This window comes from Zingiber officinale, chromosome 3A (genome assembly GCF_018446385.1).
Source record: "Zingiber officinale cultivar Zhangliang chromosome 3A, Zo_v1.1, whole genome shotgun sequence".
Taxonomy (NCBI): domain Eukaryota; kingdom Viridiplantae; phylum Streptophyta; class Magnoliopsida; order Zingiberales; family Zingiberaceae; genus Zingiber; species Zingiber officinale.
Genome location: NC_055990.1, coordinates 97,505,496 through 97,529,794, shown reverse-complemented (window position 1 = coordinate 97,529,794; position 24,299 = coordinate 97,505,496). Strand labels below are relative to the sequence as shown.

The following is a 24,299-nucleotide window of genomic DNA, read 5'->3' as shown; positions in this document are numbered from 1 at the left end:
CCCATACGCCAACACAACTTTGATTGTATGAACATCCAAGAAGCTTTCCCACGTGAACATTCGTATCTGATAGTCTAGACCATCCCACATCTACATTATCATGGCATACCATTGGTTCCCAAGAAAATACCTGGACAAAATTGGTATTAATGCTTTGTGAGAAGTGTCATTAAAAAATGAAACAATTGAGTGTACTTTCAGACTTTCATGCAAACCACAAAGAAATGTTCTCCCATCAGGATTAAATGTCATAATTCATTACAATGTGGTCAAAACGTACACCAGAAGCCTGGAGACAATTTCAGTAAGTAATAAAAGTGATCTAGTATTCAAAACCATAATTCATTTGTGGAGCAACCGTCAGCTTCATTACAATGTGGTCAAAACCAAGGTCAAAGTATATGAAAATCCAAATGAATTTCTTTATGGAAGTTTTCACAAAGTTAGAGTATATTGATTGGTGGAACAAAAATGACCAAATCAAAGTGAGAGCAAAAAATAGAGAATACAGCTATAACTAGCATCATGTTCTATGAAGATCATAGTTCAACTTAGACAAGAGAAATGCTCATTTTCTTGCATGGCTCCATCAAAGTGAAGAAGAGATAAATAGCATACTCATTTTATAAGCAAAAAGAATTTTAGTGAAAAAGTAGCAATCAAAAGTGATGTCAGCAATTTATGTTATGTCATCATAACTTTAACAGGTGCCATTCTCTATCAATATATAAAAAAAAGCATAAGCAAGCTATTTTTTTAAAACTATTTTATGTGATGTAAAATCACCTAAAGTCCCAAAATGGAAATCTGCATGATGTTAAAAAGTTGCTAATTTTTTTTTAAATAAGTGATAAATGGATCAACTTCAGTCTTGCTTCCATATTTATGCCTTACTATGTGATTTCAGCCTTTTATTCTAATATTTGATTGAGAACGTGTCACATTCATAGTGGATTTTATTTCTGGATTTCTGGTGGAGTCCAATATTATCAGCCCCAAATTGTAGAAATCTTAGAGGCAATTAGAAGAACCAAACTACCAAGTTTCATACTTTGAGATCTACAAGGAGATCAAGATCAAATTTACTTGACAGCTCTTACACTGAGACCATGATTTCTCCTGTTGTCCTTTGATAGATGGACTGACAGCAATTCTCTATTGTAGCTAGACTAACGTGAGTATCAGTTCACTGTTTAATATTAGCCCATGACTCTAGGAATTCTATTGTCCTTTGACAGATGGCAGTTTCCTGAGCTAGACTAACATGAAGAAGGTAAATCTCAAGTAATTCAAAGAAAGATCAAAGCAAACAGAAAATATCTGGAAGCAAAGTTAAGGAAGATGAATTTTACAAACCAAAAGCATTGACACTACTCCCACAAAAGAATTTCTCACAAGTGACGAGAATGACTAAATCAATATATTATTAAACATACGTGAGTAGGCCTACTAAAGAAAAAGGGAAAAACAATTTAACTAATGTTATTTGGGAGTCCAACAAAAAATTTAGAGAGACTGAAAATTATAAATGGAGAAAGCAAATTCCACATGAAGGTATACCTCAGGCCTAGAAGACCATTTATCACTCAAAGACACCATCGAGTAGTTACTTTCCTAGAGAAAATAGGCAAATGAAAACTTCCTACCAAGAATGACCAACCATAAAAGTACATATCTGAAATACGAAATATCATATATCATCAAACAGAACATTATTGACATGATCAGAAAAGCATTTAAAGTTTAAATAGTAACCAAACAACCGATAGGCCAAAACATAAAACAAAAGATAAAACTAGAATAATAGAAGTTAACTTACCATATATATATGTTTATATGATTAGAATTTAAAACTGTAAAGAATTGTTTGTCATGTCTGAGATACTGCAAAACAATGACATATCAATAGATCTTTAAACAATAGTGGTATATCACTAAATATTACAATTTGTTCAGTACATTCACTCATAAGATAAAAAGATATCAAGATTCAATTTGAGTAATTATTACTAGAAAAGGCAAAATTTTGGTGACACCATAGACAAGAAATTCCTTTCAATTATAATCCTAATATGAATCAAACTAATTGTTAAATCATAAGCATTATTTCAAACCACAAATCAAATATGCGTGCTCGAGTGATCAATACGAAACATCACAAAGTACTAAACTTAGATAGTCAAAGTTCCTAAGTAGAAACAGTTGAGAGGCAAGAAATCTAGGTAAGGAATTGAAAAGATAACCACCCAGACTCAGAATTAATTGAAAACCAAGATTTCAATGATGAAAAAGGAAATCATCATATGGAACTTTAAGTGCATCAAAATAGTACATTCAAAAACACATAAAGGATGACTAAATGATTTTGTCCATGCTCCTTGCATACATGTTGCTCGGAAGAAAAGAACTTACTTGATATAGTCAATAGTCCTCTCAATACATACCCTATCCAACATAACAATCTTCCTTGAGGATGAAAAAAAAAAGTGTCAGTTACTAGGAACAAGGAGGTGACACAAATTGAAGGCTCAAAGATAGACAAGAAGGCGTGAAAAAAGATTACGGAGCAGTCATCTCACTAGGCACACAATCACATAAATCCATTAAGCAATGACAGAATAAAATTCTCACAAGGAAAGCCAACAAAGGTAAATTCCAATGATAAAGATATATATTCTAAAAGCAGCAAAACTAGAACCATGGAACCATCTTGCAGTGCTTTACTTAAACCAAGTGTATCAATTTTGATAAGATTATTAGATATTATTAATGAAGGGGGTGATAAAAGACAGAAAAAAAAAGCAATAACAAAAATATGACAATATATTAAGGAATTATAAATTCTAAAGTAATAATATGATGTGAAAGGACATATATATAAAATAATAGACAGCAAAAGAAGCAACTGAAAACCAAAGAAAACGACCAAATATTCGGATAACAATTGATTGGCATGATGTTAAAATGTATCATACATCATTAGGATATCTAGAACACCTACATCACAAATGCTGACAAATTTAAGCAACAAAAGATTTAATTGGTCAGCAGGAACATATACAAACAAGTGCATCAGAATTTTCTTTCTATCAGCTTCAACATAACATAAGTAGGACCGAGGCTAAGAGAATCTACTTAATTGTCATCGATTTCACACCATTATTGAAAGCAATGATTATTAATTTAGAAATAGAAATTAATTAACAACATGTGAATGAGAAGAGGACAAACAAAAATATCAACATCAAATAGGAAAGATGTAAAGTTAAAATGCAGAAATACATAAAATTATAGGATTCAATGACCCAAAAATAATGGTAACAATTAGTTTGGTAGATTAAATATCAGCTACTACCTTTGGAGTAAAAAAATCAAAAGGAGGATCTCTTTTTCCATCTTGCCCTAACCAGTGAGAGGAACTAGATCCTTGGTCGTGAGGAAAATAATAAAAATGTTAAGAATACCAGAATATCCATTTCATTGGACCGAGATGAAAGGACTCGATCCCACGCTAAGAATAAGAATAAGCCATAATACAAGAATATCCATTTCATTTGGACAGGGTAGGAAAATAATAATATCTATATGTACCAGAATTATAATCCAACTGAGAAAGGGAGCTTGATCTCATGGCCATTATGATAATAAGAAGAAAAATGCCTAGAATGCCAGAATACCAACGATCCACTGCTAAGAATAAGAATACTAGAATACCTGAATACGATCCATCCAGACCGATGGGAGGAGCTCATTATATCAGACGGATAATAACAAGAAAGCCAAGAATACCAGAAGTCCAATATTGTCCCGACTGACGAAAGGAGTTTGATCCCTTGGTCGAGAGGATGATAACTAGAAAACCAGAAATATCGAAGTCCAATAATATCCCAATACATCATATCAATAGTGCCCCTGCTGGAGAGAGGAGCTCAATCCCTATGTCGGGAGGATAATAATGAGAAAGCCAAGAATACCAAAAGTCCAATAATATCCCAACAGGAAACGAAGTTCGATCCCTTGGTCGGAAGGATGATAACCAGAAAACCAAGAATACTAGAAGTCCAATAATATCCTGACCGGGGAAAGGATGTACCATAATTATAATCCAACTGAGAAAGGGAGCTTGATCTCATGGCCATTATGATAATAAGAAGAAAAATGCCTAGAATGCCAGAATACCAACGATCCACTGCTAAGAATAAGAATACTAGAATACCTGAATACGATCCATCCAGACCGATGGGAGGAACTCATTATATCAGACGGATAATAACAAGAAAGCCAAGAATACCAGAAGTCTAATATTGTCCCGACTAACGAAAGGAGGTTGATCCCTTGGTCGGGAGGATGATAACTAGAAAACCAGAAATACCAGAAATCCAATAATATCCCAATGCATCATATCAATAGTGCCCCTGCTGGAGAGAGGAGCTCAATCCCTATGTCGGGAGGATAATAATGAGAAAGCCAAGAATACCAAAAGTCCAATAATATCCCAACAGGAAACGAAGTTCGATCCCTTGGTCGGAAGGATGATAACCAGAAAACCAAGAATACTAGAAGTCCAATAATATCCTGACCGGGGAAAGGATGTACCAAAATTATAATCCAACTGAGAAAGGGAGCTTGATCTCATGGCCATTATGATAATAAGAAGAAAAATGCCTAGAATGCCAGAATACCAACGATCCACTGCTAAGAAAAAGAATACTAGAATACCTGAATACGATCCATCCAGACCGATGGGAGGAGCTCATTATATCAGACGGATAATAACAAGAAATCCAAGAATACCAGAAGTCTAATATTGTCCCGACTAACGAAAGGAGTTTGATCCCTTGGTCGGGAGGATGATAACTAGAAAACCAGAAATACCAGAAGTCCAATAATATCCCAATGCATCATATCAATAGTGCCCCTACTGGAGAGAGGAGCTCAATCCCTATGTCGGGAGGATAATAATGAGAAAGCCAAGAATACCAAAAGTCCAATAATATCCCAACAGGAAACGAAGTTCGATCCCTTGGTCGGAAGGATGATAACCAGAAAACCAAGAATACTAGAAGTCCAATAATATCCTGACCGAGGAAAGGAATTTGATCCCTTGGTCGGGAGGATGATAACCAGAAAACCAAGAATACTAGAAGTCCAATAATATCCTGACCGGGGAAAGGAATTTGATCCCTTGGTCGGGAGGATGATAACCAGAGAACCAAGAATACCAGAAGTCCAATAATGTCCCAACCGAGCAGGTCAATAAGGTATAATATTGAAAATACCAATAAGACTAGGAGACAAGTCACTTCCGAGGATAGAATACCAATAAGTTGAGAAAACCAATCTGATAGGGATATTTGTGAAAAGAGCCTAGTCCAGGGGCTATTATAAAATAATATAGCCCGAGGATATGTCGATGATATCAGAAAGCCAAGATCACTCGACAATATTGAGAAGTCTAATAGGATAAGAATTTCAATCCCACCCGGAGGTAGTTTGATATCTCAATAGAATTAAGCTATGCACATAAGGGAATTGATCAGTATATATAAAGAATTACAACCCAAGAGAATAAAGTACAAAAAATTATAGGATTCAATGACCCAAAAATAATGGTAACAATTAGTTTGGTAGATTAAATATCAGCTACTACCTTGGAGTAAAAAAATCAAAAGGAATCCCTCTTTTCCCATCTTGCCCTAATCGGTGAGAGGAACTAGATCCTTGGTCGTGAGGAAAATAAAAAAAATGTTAAGAATACCAGAATATCCATTTCATTAGACCGAGATAAAAGGATTCAATCCCACCGCTAAGAATAAGAATAAGAATGTCCATAATATAAGAATGAATATCCATTTCATTTGGACTGGGGAGAAAAATAATAATGATATCTGTATGTACCAGAATTATAATCCAACTGAGAAAAGGAGCTTGAACTCACAGCTATTAAGATAATAAGAAGAAAAATGCCTAGAATGCCTGAATACTAATGATCCACTGCTAAGAATAAGAATACTAGAGTACCAGAATACGATCCATACCGACCGATGGGAGGAGCTCAGGCGGATAATAACAAGAAAGTCAATAATACCAGAAGGCCAATATTGTCTCAACAGAAAAAAGGAGTTTGATCCCTTGGTCGAGAGGATGATAACTAGAAAACTAGAAATACCATAAGTCCAATAATATCCCAATACAGCATATCAATAATGTCCCAGCTGTGGAGAGGAGCTCAATCACTATATCGGGAGGATAATAATGCGAAAGCCAAGAATACCAAAAGTCCAATAATGTCCCGGGAAAGAAGTTCGATCCCTTGGTCGGGAGGATGATAACCAGAAAACCAAGAATACCAGAAGTCCAATAATGTTCCGACGGGAAAAGAAGTTTGATCCCTTGGTCAGGAGGACAATAACCAGAGAACCAAGAATACCAGAAGTCTAATAATGTCCCGACCAAGGAAAGGAGTTTGATCCCTTGGTCGGGAGGATGATAACCAGAAAGCAAAGAATACCAGAAATCCAATAATGTCCCGACCTAGCAAATCAATAAGGTATAATATTGAAAATACTAATAAGACTAGGAGACAAGTCACTTCCGAAGATAGAATATCAATAAGATGAGAAAACCAATCCGCTAGGGATATTTGTGAAAAGAGCTAGTCCAGGGGCTGTTATAGAATAATATAGCCCGGGGATATGTCGATGATATCAGAAAGCCAAGATCACTAGACAATATCGAGAAGTCTAATAGGATAAGAATTCCAATCTCACCCAGAGATAGCAAGTGAAAAAACCAATAAGATCTAAAAAACTAATGTTGCTGAGGTCTATGAGAACCAATCCCCTAGGAGAATATTAATAAGATATGGATAAGACTAAATTAATCCTGCTAAGGGTGCAGACCAATACAATCAGAAAAACCAATCCCGTTGGGGAATATTAGATAAGAAAACTAATCCCGATAGGGAATAACTTAGAAGTCAAAGAAGATAAGAAATCTAATCCCGCTTGGGGATATTATAAGATACTATAGCTTGGAGTTGTTATTCTCATATAAATAGAGATTCTGCTATAGCCAATTAAACTACTAAGCTTTGATTTTCCCATCAATAGCAATTGAGAAGATAAACTACTTGAAGAGAAAAAGTGGATTGGTGTGACAGTTAAAATAATTAAGAAAATTTTACTAAGAAAATAACTAAATTGCCAAAAAGAAATAAACATAAAAAAAACTCATTATATCAAAGCCTTATTCTTAGATCATCTAGAGCAAATAAATAAAGGAAACAAGAAAAAACTTCAAAGATGAAACATTAGATACCAACATCATTGGAAGCATTCCTACCCTTTAAACATCAAAGAAAAGAGAACATTCTAATGTCATTCAAAGTGAAAAACTAGACTGACGAAAAAGAAAGAGCGGGATTAGATAACGAATCATACCTTGTCAAATTTCAAGAAAAGGAGAACATTGGTCAATCATCCACGTATAAGCAAGGGAAAACAAGAATCCAAATCTGGAATGAAAAAACATGTTGTCATTATCAATCTTAGTAGTTATTTGCAAGTTGACAAAGTTTATTATTTGACTGATAAGTCCATAATAAAATACCTATTTTCAAAAAACTTTATAATTCTCCTAGCATCTAATCCGGTCATGTATGACTTGGAAGAAACAATTATAGTACCAAGCTTTGATTTTTCCATCAATAGCAGTTGAGAACATTAATTGCATGAAGAGAGCCTCATTCTTAGATCATCTCGAGCAAATAGATAAAGGAAACAAGAAAAATCTTCAAAGATAAAAAATTAGATACCAACATCATCGAAACCCTTTAGACTTCAAAGAAAAGAGAATATTCATATGTCATTCAAAGTAAAACTAGACTGACAAAAAAGAAAGAATGGGATTAGATAGTGAATCATACCTTGTCAAATTTCAAGAAAAAGGGAAGAACATTGGCCAATCATCCACATATAAGCAAGTGGAAACAAGAATCAAACCTAGAATGAAAGAGCATGTTGTCAATCTTAGCTATTAATTTACAAGTTCACAAAGTTTATTAATTGACTGACATGTCCATAATAAAATACCTATTTTTAAAAAGCTTTGGAATTGGATGTCTCCGCCTACAACAAATGATCGGTTTCATAATAAAAAAAATAAAAATTATTGAAAACAATATGAAAAAAATAAAAATTGCAAATAATGATTAAAGTCATACCTATTTTTACGCTTGTCAAGTTTTTGGCGAGATACATTTTCTAGAACCTTGATAGAAAGGTGATAGCTGCTAAAGCATGGTACTTTCATGTAGTTCCATATATTAAAGTCAAAGACAATTCAATTTGACAACATATAATTATAGATTGCAGTAGATTTGGAAGTAAAATGCCTAAATAACTTGCAGTAAATTACTACTAAAATGAAATTGAATGAATAGTCAAAGAATTATGAGAATTCCAAGAGGCTAAAGAGAAACTATGATAAACAAAATCAACATAACACTAACCTTTTGTTAACTGAAAAACAAGCAGAGCACAACACTTAGCGGAAGTCTTACTGGGTCACTCCCATTCTTTAAACTTTCTGCAATAGCTGGGCCTAAAATCGAAAGACTTTAACTGCTGCAGGATTTATACATGATGCAATCATGGAAACAATTATAAAAAATACAAATTTCTATTTGGCTTCTTTATAGATTTAGGGGAAAGTCAATCAGTCATTTAAAATGCATACTTTTGCATAGACCTTTATGCCAGAGAGGGCTCTTCTTCTGACCACACTTGAGTCATCTTGAGAAGCTACTGATTGTCTTGGTTGTAGACAAATTTGGGAACTATTTTTACACACAAAAATAAATGAATGATGTTGGAATTGCATAGCAAAAATGGTACATATACCAATGCAATGATCTATACCTTTTCATCTTTCAAGGAATCTTTGAGAGCATCTATAAAAGATGGAAAGAGCAAACTTCGGTGCAATGAGGATGGATTGTGCAAAGAGATGGAAGACAATGTGAGAAAAGATTCATGAATGAAAGAGTGATACAACCTTTTGACACAATGTTCCTACACAGAACACAAGTATTTGAAACAGATACAACTTAAGATTATTCTACATATTGAAGAATAGAGCACTTTACAAAATCAATTCATAATACACCATAGAAAAAAGTATTAAGAGGAGCACAAATTTTCAATATAAGAACAAAGTAACAAAATTATCATGTACCAATTTTTTTTTCCAATTTTAAAGTGTACCAGAAGGACATATATTTTCAATTGAAAGGTATAAAAAATAAATGTAAGACCTTTAACGGAATAAATAAATAAAAGGGTTAAGTTTTGAAAAACATAGGTTTTTCAGTTTCAAAGATTAGATACTTAGCAATCCTATTATAACTTGTAGTGAAGGTACTAATACTTCAAATTGTCAATCAGGTGTTGCTTGACCAGTGAAACCATCTAACCACAAATAAAGCACTTTCTAAAGTGCACAAAGTGTCACCCTTTGCTTTTGCCCTATTACACCATTTATGCTTACATAATATATACATATCTATAAAAAGATTGAGAGGATTCTGCTATGAATCCTTCAATTTGGTACATTCTAGACCAGAGATACTCGGGTTCACTTCATAGTGAAGCTGAACATTACCAGACCAATGGAAAAGTATTTATAAGTTCCATATGAAGAGTACTTAATTTAGGCGGAAACTTCTTTCCAAAGATAACTTTGGCTGTTCAAAAAAAAGTATTCAGACAACCTAGAATTGCATCGGAAAAGGGTCCCATAACAGTGGCAATTAAAATAAGTACAATCCACTTTAACAAAAAAAATGACTAGAAATATAAATTATCTAAATCAAGCCAGCAACCATTAGAATGTCTTTGACTACAATAAAGCAATCCAAAGTGAGAAAGCTGACAAAACAAGGCTCCCTTCAACCTATCATATTATAATATTTTCAAATCCCTTAATCCACATACATCTATCATAGTTATCAAATTGATTGGCCCCACTTCATCTAAAAATTTCATTGGCCAAAAGGTTATATAATTTCAAGTAGGGTTTGTTGCACCAATAATCTTCCTAACTAGTTGCAGACATTGCCAAAATTAGAAAAACCCCATGAGAGTTGACTGATGCTAACGAAGCATGGTCAGGACTAAAAAATATAAACTATAATAATTGGATTTTCAAATATAAACAATCATGACTATTACTAGATTTTCATGTTAATGAAGAAAAAAAATCAATGAAAGGATTTAGGGTACAAACAAAGAGAAAGAAAAATTGTTAAAGCAATTTCCATGTATACACTGGCAACATGCTAGAACAATTAACAGAGAAGTAGGTAGGGGTACAAACAAAGAGAAAGAAAAATTGTTAAAGCAATTTCCATGTATACACTGGCAACATGCTAGAACAATTAACAGAGAAGTAGGTATAATTGAGGAATCATTTTGAGTGATTAATTCCCAAAGCTTTTGTTTAAGAAGAAAATCATCTGCAGGAAATATAATACTATGTAGATATAAATCAAAAGTAGGTAACATAAACCATAATGCAAAATAGAAGATTTGAACCTGTTTTAACATCACAATCGTAACTTTTGCTAGTGAAAATAATGAATAAATTCCATCTAACCTTTGAGTGGCTTTTGAGAAACCAGTTTTTACTAAGTGAGTGAGGCGGCTCAAGTAAACATGATACCTGATAAAAGATCAACCTTACCAACCAGGAATTGACTAGGAAACAAAGTACGACAAAAGAAAGTATCAATTCGCATACTTTTGTCAATGTATCTGACTTTTTGCATATAAGCCACAAGCATCGAAGGTGACCTTTTCTTAAACTGTCTTTCTCCTTTGCAATAAAAGATATACAAGACTTAAGCATGTGCTTCATATGGAAGACCAACAAAATTTCAAGCCCAACATAAGTGAATAGGAAACAATGATCAAAAGAATCAAAAGTAAAACAACATTGGGACAAGAAAGCCTTTCCGAATTTAATTGGATCTATGGTAGAAGAAAAATAGCAAAAAAAATATTAGCACGGATGGAAATTCAATTTAACAGGTCTATCATACACACAATATTGAATAATTTACGCAAATTTGTTCTTAACTACTTAAGCAAGTTATTTTAGATAGATCACTTTGAATTTATTCTCAAGAGTATTTAAATCCATGAATCTTGTTTTACAAACTAACTTAAATATTTTTTTTGTTAATAATGCATACCCAGTTACAGGAATAACAAACTCCTTCAATGTCTCCAAATTTGTTAGAGCAATTAACTCCCCTAACCCCAAAGCAGCTTGTTCTCGCATTTCAACTGCTCCATTAGCCCCTGAAAGTCAAACAAACCCATAGTTGGGTGATTTTGAATCACAAGAGGCTAAAAATCTCAAAAAAACCAAACTTAACCGCAGAAATATAGGCAACAAGAGTTGAAGTGCTTTAGGAATGCAAAGTCCATAAATAAGAACTGATCCTCCCTGCAACAAAATTACAATTGTATGTAAGTGTTACCATACAAGATTCAAACACCACCACTCTGCTGGTCGCCTTCATAGAAAAAAAGAGATATCTTTCTTTTTCTTCGCTCTTTATCTCAAGAGCATCTCGGACAACTTTAATGAATGAAGAAAGGGCATCCTTTTGGAGTGATCCAACAACTCTTCCTAAAGCTTCCCAAGCAGCCTGTCATATAGAGCATACAGTAAGCACAAATGTAAATATGTTTTCCCTAGATTTGCCATGACAATAGTTGAATCAACACCACTTAGCCAAGTAACAAGTGTGTATATAATATTGGATGTTTCATCCTCCAAATATAACATGCTATTTTTGTAAAAATAGCCTATCAAGTATGAAGAACCTCTTCTCATCAAAGCCTACATAGAGGATCATTGATTGTATAAAGGAGGTAAACAATCAATATAAGTTAAAATAAGCTGGCGTAACAAAACCTGGTAATATACATTCCTTTAAACTGTCTGATATCAAGGAGTCAATGTCTTCCTCATTAATGACTAGAACCACCATCACTGAAGCCTTCTTTATAGAAGTTTGAACATCCTAAGCATTTGACAATTAATTCAGTCAACAAAGTTTATCATATTAACTTTGCCTAAGAAGACCAAAAATTCTCTAAAACTGATCCTCATAAATGAATAACACGTCACAATGCAAGAAGCTTGGTTATCCATAAATTAACTAAAAAGTGATTAAAAATACTTGGATAATAAAAGAAGCAGATTTGCCTGGGTAAGTCATGCAACAGAGAATACTACCCCAAAAAACATTTTATAAGTTAAAATAAGAAAGCAAATGCATTGAAAAGAGACTCTAATAGCTCCTCCAAATACATTTAATTGATTAATTACTGCATGACTAATAATGTCTGCTGAGAAAAATGCTCATGCAAAGGAATAAACAGAAGATAGGAATGCTTCATTGTTTGAAAATTCATTGTCAGAAAAGGTATACAAGCATTTGATGTTCCTCACTTGTTAATCTGAAAAACATATCCGGCTTTTTTTCATCAATTTATGAATAGTGGTTATCATTATTATACTAAGATATTCGAAAGAGCAAAGATAAATTCAATTTAAGAAACGCATGTCGAAATAATCAATAGGAATTCAAAAAATATTGTTAGCAGTGTCCTAAGACAAACATATAATTATTGGATTTGGACCTTATCCAACAACAATTGTTCCCTAAAAATCATATGAAAAAATTTTAACAGTAAAAAGGCTAATCACCTATTGTGAGTGTCAAATGGTCATATTTAAGAAAAATAATACAAAACTATTAATAAGTCATAAATTGTTTTACCCCATCATAATCACCCATTGACATAATTAATGGTTGGAGGATCATTCCAATATGTGAATTAAGATGGCAACTTCAGCTATGGCACCCAAAGCATAAGCATTGAAGGCACTAGATAAGATGAACAGGTGAAGTAAGAACTACCATGTCAATCTCATGAAAGTGGAAATTGGACTAATTTAGGCAAGATGTGAGGCAAAACGACCGCAATCCCTACATTGAAATAGGCAAGAAATGAGGATACAAGGGTAATTAAACAAGCTTGCTTGCCGTCACGAAAGAAGTATGAAGACACCAAATAATTAAATAACCTCAATATTTGTTTGAGTCCATCAAGCACTGTATCAGAAGTTTCATCATCCTCTAATGCATGAAGGGGTGTGGAAAATTTTTCATCAATTCCTTGCATTCTAGCAAATTGTCAATTAAGGAACATCAAATAAAACATATAGGTAAACCTGGTAAAGAGTGCTAAATGCCAAGCCAGCTGATTTATGAACCTCTTGCATGCTATATAACAAGTTGAAGAGTGATCATACAAGTTGAATAAATTTTCAACATCATACAAAAAAATGTGTAAATAGAAAATAGAAAATCAAACCTATCGCATAGAGTTGTATGTATTGTAGGGATAAGTTCATCGATAAAGTTTATTGGTGTTTACCAGCACTCGCCATAACTTCACTCAGACCAATGCTTACACCCTTTTGAAGCAAAGTCTAGCTATCATGAATAAACACGATAAAAATAAAGACTCAAGCGCTAGCATAGAACACTTAATCAAGTACTTTACCGAACTAAACTCTCCAATACTTAAGCATTCATGGAAATGAATTTCCTGTAAACTGAACCCAAAAAAAAGTGAAGTATATTCAGCAATACTAAATGATCATTTTATTAGCACTGTTTAACAATATAATAAATTCTCATGAATTATTTAACAAAACGCTAAAAGGCTTTTGGAATTGTACACATAAATAAATATGTGCTAAAGTATACATCGCCAAGGCACCTGGTGTAAAATATATTCTAAAAGCATTCAAGCAAGTATCAAAACAAAATAAACTCACTTGTCTTCTACTACTGTCAGGGTGTTTAACCCCTTGAGTTAAAATTGGAATAATTGAAGGCAAAATAATCTCCCCAAGCTTCCGAACAAGAACCAAGTGCTCTTCTAGCAACCTAACATGATGGATCATTGATTATTCAGTTGAGTACGTACATAATAAAAACTTCAATACCTTTAGAAAACAAACATGTTGTCTTTCTAATGAAGATGAAGCGAGAGACGAAAGCAGAGTATCCATTAAGACTGGCATTATTTCTTTAAGAGTCTTGGGAGTATTTGCCAAGATAGTCTTCCATACATGCAGTGCCGCCAAACATAAAAAATATGAGATACGTTTATGTTCAACAACAACATTAAATTCATTGTGCAAAATAGTAATGTGACAACAAGAAAACAAAACACAATAGAAAGAAATACCACATAAATGATGCAAAGTCAAGTTAATATCACTACGAACCATATAAATTTCAGCAAGACCTTCATTGCGACTTCTTTGCCCAATGACCTCAATAATTGCAGGGTCATCCATGTGCCTCTGTGCTTGGACCTTCGTCATCACTCCAAAGCTCAAGAATTGCTTTTCCAAAGGTTACAGCAACCTGCAAAGTCATAAGCCCTTCCTTATTCACAAACATCCCTGAGATAACAAAATCTTAAACAAAACTTACCTTGAAAAGTAGATAGTCTTCCATACATGCAGTGCCGCCAAACATAAAAAATATGAGATACGTTTATGTTCAACAGCAACATTAAATTCATTGTGCAAAATAGTAATGTGACAACAAGAAAACAAAACACAATAGAAAGAAATAACACATAACTGATGCAAAGTCAAGTTAATATCACTACGAACCATATAAATTTCAGCAAGAACTTCATTGCGACTTCTTTGCCCAAGGACCTCAATGATTGCAGGGCCATCCAAGTGCCTCTGTGCTTGGACCTTCGTCATCACTCCTAACCTCAAGAATTGCTTTTCCAAAGGTTCCAGCAACCTGCAAAGCCATAAGCCCTTCCTTATTCACAAAGATCCCTGAGATAACAAAATCTTAAACAAATCTTACCGTGAAAAGAAGATAGTCTTCCATACATGCAATGCCGCCAAACATAAAAAATATGAGATACGTTTATGTTCAACAACAATATTAAATTCATTGTGCAAAATAGTAATGTGACAATAAGAAAACAAAACACAATAGAAAGAAATACCACATAACTGATTCAAAGTCAAGTTAATATCACTACGAACCATATAAATTTCAGCAAGAACTTCATTGTGACTTCTTTGCCCAAGGAACTCAATAATTGCAGGGCCATCCATGTGCCCCTGCTTGGACCTACGTCATCACTCCCAACCTCAAGAATTGCTTTTCCAAAGGTTCCAGCAACCTGCAAAGCCATAAGTCCTTCCTTATTCAGAAAGATCCCTGAGATAACAAAATCTTAAACAAATCTTACCTTGAAAGGAAGATAGTCTTCCATACATGTAGTGCCGCCAAACATAAAAAATATGAGATACGTTTATGTTCAACAACAACATTAAATTCATTGTGCAAAATAGTAATGTGACAATAAGAAAACAAAACAAAATAGAAAGAAATACCACATAACTGATGCAAAGTCAAGTTAATATCATTACGAACCATATAAATTTCAGCAAGAATTTCATTGTGACTTCTTTGCCCAAGGACCTCAATAATTGCAGGGCCATCCATGTGCCTCTATGCTTGGACCTTCGTCATCACTCCCAAGCTCAAGAATTGCTTTTCCAAAGGTTCTAGCAACCTGCAATGTCATAAGCCTTTCCTTATTCACAAAGATCCCTGAGAGAACAAAATCTTAAACAAATCTTACCTTGAAAAGAAGATAGTCTTCCATACATGCAGTGCTGCAAAACAAGAAAAATATGAGATACGTTTATGTTCAACAACAACATTAAATTCATTGTTCAAAATAGTAATGTGACAACAAGAAAACAAAACACAATAGAAAGAAATACCACATAACTGATGCAAAGTCAAGTTAATATCACTACGAACAATATAAATTTCAGCAAGAACTTCATTGCGACTTCTTTGCCCAAGGACCTCAATAATTGTAGGGCCATCCATGTGCCTCTGTGCTTGGACCTTCGTCCAGCAACCTGCAAAGTCATAAGCCCTTCCTTATTCACAAAGATCCCTGAGATAACAAAATCTTAAACAAATCTTACCTTGAAAAGAAGATAGTCTTCCATACATGCAGTGCCGCCAAACATAAAAAATATGAGATACGTTTATGTTCAACAACAACATTAAATTCATTGTGCAAAATAGTAATGTGACAACAAGAAAACAAAACCCGATAGAAAGAAATACCACATAACTGATGAAAAGTCAAGTTAATATCACTACGAACCATATAAATTTCAACAAGAACTTCATTGTGACTTTTTTGCCCAGGGACCTCAATAATTGCAAGGTCATCCATGTGCCTCTGTACTTGGACCTTCGTCATCACCCCCAAGCTCAAGAATTGTTTTTCCAAATGTTCCAGCAACCTGCAAAGCAATAAACCCTTCCTTATTCACAAAGATCCCTTAGATAACAAAATCTTAAACAAATCTTACCTTGAAAAGAAGATAGTCTTCTATACATGCAGTGCCGCCAAATATAAAAAATATGAGATACGTTTATGTTCAACAACAACATTAAATTCATTGTGCAAAATAGTAATGTGACAACAAGAAAACAAAACACAATAGAAAGAAATACCACATAACTGATGCAAAGTCAAGTTAATATCACTACGAACCATATAAATTTCAGCAAGAACTTCATTGCGACTTCTTTGCCCAAGGACCTCAATGATTGCAGGGCCATCCAAGTGCCTCTGTGCTTGGACCTTCGTCATCACTCCTAACCTCAAGAATTGCTTTTCCAAAGATTCCAGCAACCTGCAAAGCCATAAGCCCTTCCTTATTCACAAAGATCCCTGAGATAACAAAATCTTAAACAAATCTTACCGTGAAAAGAAGATAGTCTTCCATACATGCAATGCCGCCAAACATAAAAAATATGAGATACGTTTATATGTTCAACAACAACATTAAATTCATTGTGCAAAATAGTAATGTGACAATAAGAAAACAAAACACAATAGAAAGAAGTACCACATAACTGATTCAAAGTCAAGTTAATTTCACTACGAACCATATAAATTTCAGCAAGAACTTCATTGTGACTTCTTTGCCCAAGGAACTCAATAATTGCAGGGTCATCCATGTGCCCATGCTTGGACCTACGTCATCACTCCCAACCTCAAGAATTGCTTTTCCAAAGGTTCCAGCAACCTGCAAAGCCATAAGTCCTTCCTTATTCAGAAAGATCCCTGAGATAACAAAATCTTAAACAAATCTTACCTTGAAAGGAAGATAGTCTTCCATACATGCAGTGCCGGCAAACATAAAAAATATGAGATACGTTTATGTTCAACAACATTAAATTCATTGTGCAAAATAGTAATGTGACAATAAGAAAACAAAACAAAATAGAAAGAAATACCACATAACTGATGCAAAGTCAAGTTAATATCATTACGAACCATATAAATTTCAGAAAGAATTTCATTGTGACTTCTTTTGCCCAAGGACCTCAATAATTGCAGGGTCATCCATGTGCCTCTATGCTTGGACCTTCGTCATCACTCCCAAGCTCAAGAATTGCTTTTCCAAAGGTTCTAGCAACCTGCAATGCCATAAGCCTTTCCTTATTCACAAAGATCCCTGAGAGAACAAAATCTTAAACAAATCTTACCTTGAAAAGAATATAGTCTTCCATACATGCAGTGCTGCAAAACAAGAAAAATATTAGATATGTTTATGTTCAACAACAACATTAAATTCATTGTTCTAAATAGTAATGTGACAACAAGAAAACAAAACACAATAGAAAGAAATACACATAACTGATGCAAAGTCAAGTTAATATCACTACGAACCATATAAATTTCAGCAAGAACTTCATTGCGACTTCTTTGCCCAAGGACCTCAATAATTGCAAGGCCATCCATGTGCCTCTGTGCTTGGACCTTCGTCCAGCAACCTGCAACGTCATAAGCCCTTCCTTATTCACAAAGATCCCTGAGATAACAAAATCTTAAACAAATCTTACCTTGAAAAGAAGATAGTCTTCCATACATGCAGTGCCGCCAAACATAAAAAATATGAGATACGTTTATGTTCAACAACAACATTAAATTCATTGTGCAAAATAGTAATGTGACAACAAGAAAACAAAACACGATAGAAAGAAATACCACATAACTGATGCAAAGTCAAGTTAATATCACTACGAACCATATAAATTTCAACAAGAACTTCATTGTGACTTTTTTGCCCAGGGACCTCAATAATTGCAGGGTCATCCATGTGCATCTGTGCTTGGACCTTCGTCATCACCCCCAAGCTCAAGAATTGTTTTTCCAAAGGTTCCAGCAACCTACAAAGCCATAAGCCCTTCCTTATTTACAAAGATCCCTGAGATAACAAAATCTTAAACAAATCTTACCTTGAAAAGAAGATAGTCTTCCATACATGCAGTGCCGCCAACATAAAAAATATGAGATACATTTATGTTCAACAACAACATTAAATTCATTGTGCAAAATAGTAATGTGACAATAAGAACACAAAACACAATAGAAAGAAATACCACATAACTGAAGCAAAGTCAAATTAATATCACTACGAACCATATAAATTTCAGCAAGAACTTCATTGCGACTTCTTTGCCCAAGGACTTGAATAATTGCAGGGTCATCCATGTGCCTCTGTGCTTGGACCTTCGTCATCACTCCCAACCTCAAGAATTGCTTTTCCAAAGGTTCCAGCAACCTGCAAAGCCATAAGCCCTTCCTTATTCACAAAGATCCCTTAGATAAGAAAATCTTAAACAAATCTTACCTTGAAAAGAAGATAGTCTTCCATACATGTAGTGCCGCCAAACATAAAAAATATCAGATGCGTTTATGTTCAACAACAACATTAAATTCATTGTGCAAAATAGTAATGTGACAATAAGAAAACAAAACACAATAGAAAGAAATAGCACATAACTGATGCAAAGTCAAGTTAATATCACTACGAACCATATAAATTTCAGCAAGAACTTCATTGCGACTTCTTTGCCCATTGACCTCAATAATTACAAGGTCATCGATGTACCTCTGTGCTTGGACTTTCGTCATCACTCCCAAGCTCAAGAATTGCTTTTCCAAAGGTTCCAGCAACCTGCAAAGCCATAAGCCCTTCCTTATTCACAAAGATCCCTGAAATAACAAAATCTTAAAAAAATCTTACCTTTAAAAGAAGATAGTCTTCCATACATGCAGTGCCGCCAAATATAAAAAATAGGAGATACGTTTATGTTCAACAACATTAAATTCATTGTGCAAAATAGTAATGTGACAACAAGAAAACAAAGCACAATAGAAAGAAATAGCACATAACTGATGCAAAGTCAAGTTAATATCACTACGAACCATATAAATTTCAGCAAGAACTTCATTGTGACTTCTTTGCCCAGGGACCTCAATAATTGCAGGGTCATCAATGTGCCTCTGTGCTTGGACCTTCGTCATCACTCCCAACCTCAAGAATTGCTTTTCCAAATGTTCCAGCAACCTGCAAAGCCATAAGCCCTTCCTTATTCACAAAGATCCCAGAGATAATAAAATCTTAAACAAATCTTACCTTGAAAAGAAGATAGTCTTCCATACATGTAGTGCCGCCAAACATAAAAAATATGAGATCGTTTTATGTTCAACAACATTAAATTCATTGTGCAAAATAATAATGTGGCAATAAGAAAACAAAACACAATACAATACCACATATTGATGCAAAGTCAAGTTAATATCTCTACGAACCATATAAATTTCAGCAAGAACTTCATTGCGACTTCTTTGCCCAAGGACCTCAATAATTGCGAGGCCATGTGCCTCTGTGCTTGGACCTTCGTCATCACTCCCAAGCTCAAGAATTGCTCTTCCAAAGGTTCCAGCAACCTGCAAAGCCATAAGCTCTTCCTTATTCACAAAGATCCCTGAGATAACAAAATCTTAAACAAATCTTACCTTGAAAAGAAGATCGCCAAGAAGTTCAATAGAGTTGTCATATACACCAATTATCACTAAAATAGTAATTTTATTACCCAATTAAAATAAAAAAAAATAGAGTAAGGATGAAAGTAAAAATGTTTAGAAACAAAGGTTGTCACATTATGCTCAACAGACATGGCTAGCACTTAGTGTAGCCTCACAAACCGATTCATTTTTATTAGCAAGCCTTGAAGAAGATGCTAAACATGAGATAAATGTACAAAGTTATGACTAATATAATCAACATACCATCCAAAATTACAGGTAGAACCACTTGTAGTTTTGAAAGATGACGCCCAAGGATCTTGGCAAATGTTGTGTCATCATTGAAATTAGAGTTAAAAAGCGTTGCACTGGATTAATTAAAAAGAATGGAAAAAACAAAAAAATTAGAAATTTCCTTTAAAAAGTGTCAAATGCCCATCACAAAAAGAAGAAGACTTTTGGTGAGAACAATTTCGGATGATATCGAGAAGAAAGCGCTGAAAGTAATCCTTCACAAGGGCAATCAAAACCTATAAAAGAATGAATTGTGATTGATGAACACAAAATTATTGTGATAACCAAAAATTATTTGAAATTACGCCACAATTAATAAATATTGTAGATTATACAAGTTTCTTTTAAGTCAAATTGTAGGTTACCCTATTAAACAACACAGCAAAAAATCATACATGAATGGAAATAAAAATTCCCCTCTAAAGACCAAAAATGAAAATCAAAGTGAAACATTCAATTTATTTACTAAAATTCAAGACAACTGAGATGGGGAGATTACTAGAAATGCATACTCTCTATATTTGATTTTCTAAAGTTATTTGCACATCATAACAACTTTATTCTTCATTTCACATGCATGGAGTATAATCTTGATTATTAACAATGATAATGAAGTTACCAATGTCATTGAACCTTGTCATCCTAATAAACATTTGTCTCTAAGATTCTCCTTTATCAATGATCGTTGATCACATAAAGCTAATTCGTCCACCAAAAGTGAAAATTTTACAACTAAGGAAATCATCTAAGTCTTTATTCTATCACTATATGTGTGTTATTGTTTCTATTCTATTGTCCTTTACACCACCATCTATAAACCTCTATGTACACTTTGTTGTTGTTGACCCACCCCAAGAGGCAACTTCCTTATAGGTATATAGTCAACAATCACACAAAGAAGCCACTCCATCATCTTTAAAACTCTCCCATTCTTGAATCACTAATCATTATCCTTAATCCCCTACTAATTCTGACACTGTTTTTCCACAATGTAAGCAATACAATTCCTATCCACTTTCTCATTTTATATATCCTATGAAATTGTCACTCAAATACTCTATCTTTGTGTCTTCTTTATGTCTTCTTTATGTCTATGATTAAATTGTAAAACATGTTTCAGAAGTACTTTTAAATCCAAGGTGGCAAAAAACTATAATCAATGAGATAAATCTCACAATTTTAAGCTCTTTAGGGTTGGTCTCTCTTTATCTAGGAAAGTCCACCATGGATAGCAAATGGATCTTCTTAGTTAATAATCACCAAACAACATTGTTGATCATCTCAAAACTCGACTAGTAGCTAAGGGCTATACTCACGTCTATGGCATTAATTGAATTGATAAATTCTATCTAGTGGCCAAGATTCACTCTGTCTAACCCTTCCTCTCTCTAGGATCCATATGAAACATCATACAAGATTTGTTGCTCAAGGAGATTGGTCTCATATGTCAACTTAAGAAGTCAATGTACATAAAAATGGTCTTGGGAACTTTATTTGAAAATTTTAATTCAACTCTTTTTAATATATGACTATAAAGTGGAACAAGCAATCATAAAGATGTCCTTTTTTTACTATTTATATAGATAATAATTACAAGTGATGACTCCACTAGATTACACACTTGAAAGATTGTCATCATAAACACTTCTAGACTGAAGACTTTGTGATCTCAAATCCTTCCTTGGTAAAGCTAGGACCAAACAAGTATAGAAAAAATGATATATTTCACAAAGCAAGTATATCCCATTTGTTGACCCTGGAAAATATAGAAAAAATTGGCATGCTAGGACCAAACAAGTAGATACCTCTATAGATCTTAATGTTTAATTAGCACTAGCATAATGAGAGCTATTAATTGGCACTGGGAAATATAGAAAGCTAGTAAGAAGATTGAATCGCCCCACAATCACCAAGATATCTCATTTCCAACACATGTTTACTCAAAATAGAATGCAAAGAAATTATTAGTAATTTAGTATACAAGAAAAACAATGACATAACAAACACATTTGATGCTTGCAAGTGTGAATCTGACACCTCAGATCTTTCTATCACTCCATTTTAATGATAGGATGCATGGCAAGAAAAAGCTAGTTTCTTCATTGTTTACCTCAAAATCTACAAGAATCACTTCATGGCTGCCAATTCCACTGGAACAAAACTAAGCAACAGCCAACTCCATTGTAAAACCACCATTAACAGGAAAAACAAATGATATCTGTTAAGGAGAATAACATAAATGCAAGTTCACAATATCATAATAAGTTAGCAAACCATTGTACCTGAATTGTATCAAATCCCGAAGCTCACATTATTGCTGAACCCATGTAGCTCCAAGAGGCACCTCAATGAACCCTCTTTCGACATGACCAATCATTTTAAGAGTACAACATAGAGACATATCAATTAAAAGAATTGACACTCAATTGCTCATGAGCTAAAACTAATATAAACTAAACTAACACTCTAGCAATAAAGAGAATGAAATATAGTGAACAAGTTATAAAGAAAAATCTGTTGGGAGAAAATATTTTAACAACAAACCAATACTAGAAAATATGTCAGAAGTGTTTGTCATATCAGAAGTTCCCAGGTGTAGTAGCCATGGAGGCTCACAAGTAGGAAGTGCAATCATCGTGAAATGCAAGTAGTCTTCTTGGGAGAAAGCAGAATATGCTCAATAACCTAGCAGAAATGAAGCTAGCGACAAGTAAAGTTGAATGATAACTAAATTTAGATAGAAAAATACTGGAAACATAAAGATAAACATATCTGCTGAAAATGGTCGAACTTTACATGACACCGATAGACCATTAACTATTTGCTCAAAAATACCCAATGAAGGGCCTTTGGGAACTTGACCTTCAGCATGTACATCTTTTGTAGAAATAAAACGCAAAGCAACAACTATCTCGTATGCCCAACTAGAAAGAGATGGGGCTAGAAATGAGCAAGACTTAGCATAGTCTCAATTGATGCTAAGTCTCAATTGATGAGTGCAGTATAAATTAAAAGACAAGTAAGAAAGAGAGAATAGGTTACCAAATTTGAGCAAACACCAACAATTTGTTTCTCCAAGAGTGGGCCGAGAATATATAAATACCAACCAAGAAGAGCTCAATACCCAAGAAGATAATAAATAAAAGAGTGCGTAGAATGCCTAAATATCAATTATAATCTGATCGGGGAGAGAGTTCAATGCTACGGCCATGAATAAGGCATGAAATACCCGAATACCGATTATAATCCAACCAAAGAGAGGAGCTCGATTCCACGACCATGAAGATGATAAGCAAAAGAAATGAGCAAGACTTAGTCTCAATTGATGAGTGCAGTATAAATTAAAAGACAAGTAAGAAAGAGAGAATAGGTTACCAAATTTGAGCAAACACCAACAATTTGCTTCTCCGAGAGTGGGCCCAGAATATATAAATACCGACCAAGAAGAGCTCAATACCCAAGAAGATAATAAATAAAAGAATGCGTAGAATGCCTAAATATCAATTATAATCTGATCGGGGAGAGAGTTCAATGCTACGGCCATGAATAAGGCATGAAATACCCGAATACCGATTATAATTCAACCGAAGAGAGGAGCTCGATTCCACGACCATGAAGATGATAAGCAAAAGAATTCCAAGAATATGTGAATATGGATTATAATTCAGCAGGGAAGAGGAGCTTGTGAAAACAAGAGAAGCCCACATTACACAAGCATATGGCTAAAAGCAAAGCCCAATGAACAAAACATTGAATATCATAGCCACTAGTGAAAAGCTAGAAATCGTGATCATCATAAGAATAGCGAGAATAATAAGCTTGTCATATATATATATATATATAGAACCTCATGAATACTATCAATGAAGCTAACTAATGATACTTTTACTGATTACTACCTCGAAGTCTAAATAGACTCAATCTACAAGTAAGCAAACATCAAATCATGTTAATAAATAA

At 34.0% G+C, this 24,299-nt stretch overlaps 4 long non-coding RNA genes across 16 annotated transcripts; all 4 read right to left on the bottom strand.

Moving 5' to 3' along the window:
- Positions 1-57: 57 nt before the first annotated feature.
- LOC122052117 lies at positions 58-10,880 on the bottom strand. Of its 11 annotated transcripts, none has more exons than XR_006131883.1 (11): positions 10,801-10,880; positions 10,657-10,722; positions 9,058-9,074; positions 8,922-8,953; positions 8,740-8,839; positions 8,225-8,627; positions 8,094-8,129; positions 7,928-8,003; positions 7,443-7,516; positions 2,413-2,466; positions 58-130 (listed from the first exon to the last, which is right to left on the bottom strand). It is a non-coding gene; the product is annotated as an uncharacterized LOC122052117 (long non-coding RNA). The 11 variants fall into 11 exon arrangements; XR_006131888.1 differs by having other exon boundaries at positions 61-130; positions 2,413-2,462; XR_006131885.1 differs by lacking the exon at positions 58-130 and adding an exon at positions 1,583-1,614.
- Positions 10,881-11,253: 373 nt separating this feature from the next.
- On the bottom strand, positions 11,254-14,751 carry LOC122052126. 2 transcript variants are annotated; one of them, XR_006131901.1, is made up of 7 exons: positions 14,591-14,751; positions 14,380-14,521; positions 13,924-14,035; positions 13,165-13,263; positions 12,998-13,066; positions 11,546-11,716; positions 11,254-11,363 (listed from the first exon to the last, which is right to left on the bottom strand). It is a non-coding gene; the product is annotated as an uncharacterized LOC122052126 (long non-coding RNA). The 2 variants fall into 2 exon arrangements; XR_006131902.1 differs by having other exon boundaries at positions 11,551-11,716.
- A 1,126-nt stretch (positions 14,752-15,877) lies between these two features.
- Positions 15,878-20,055, bottom strand: LOC122052129. 2 transcript variants are annotated; one of them, XR_006131905.1, is made up of 5 exons: positions 20,037-20,055; positions 19,916-19,967; positions 17,901-17,990; positions 17,596-17,625; positions 15,878-16,051 (listed from the first exon to the last, which is right to left on the bottom strand). It is a non-coding gene; the product is annotated as an uncharacterized LOC122052129 (long non-coding RNA). The 2 variants fall into 2 exon arrangements; XR_006131906.1 differs by lacking the exons at positions 15,878-16,051; positions 17,596-17,625; positions 17,901-17,990 and adding exons at positions 18,346-18,400; positions 18,654-18,795; positions 19,654-19,670 and having other exon boundaries at positions 19,830-19,967.
- LOC122052137 lies at positions 16,403-16,853 on the bottom strand. Its single transcript, XR_006131916.1, has 3 exons — positions 16,716-16,853; positions 16,531-16,547; positions 16,403-16,461 (listed from the first exon to the last, which is right to left on the bottom strand). It is a non-coding gene; the product is annotated as an uncharacterized LOC122052137 (long non-coding RNA).
- Positions 20,056-24,299: the final 4,244 nt, after the last annotated feature.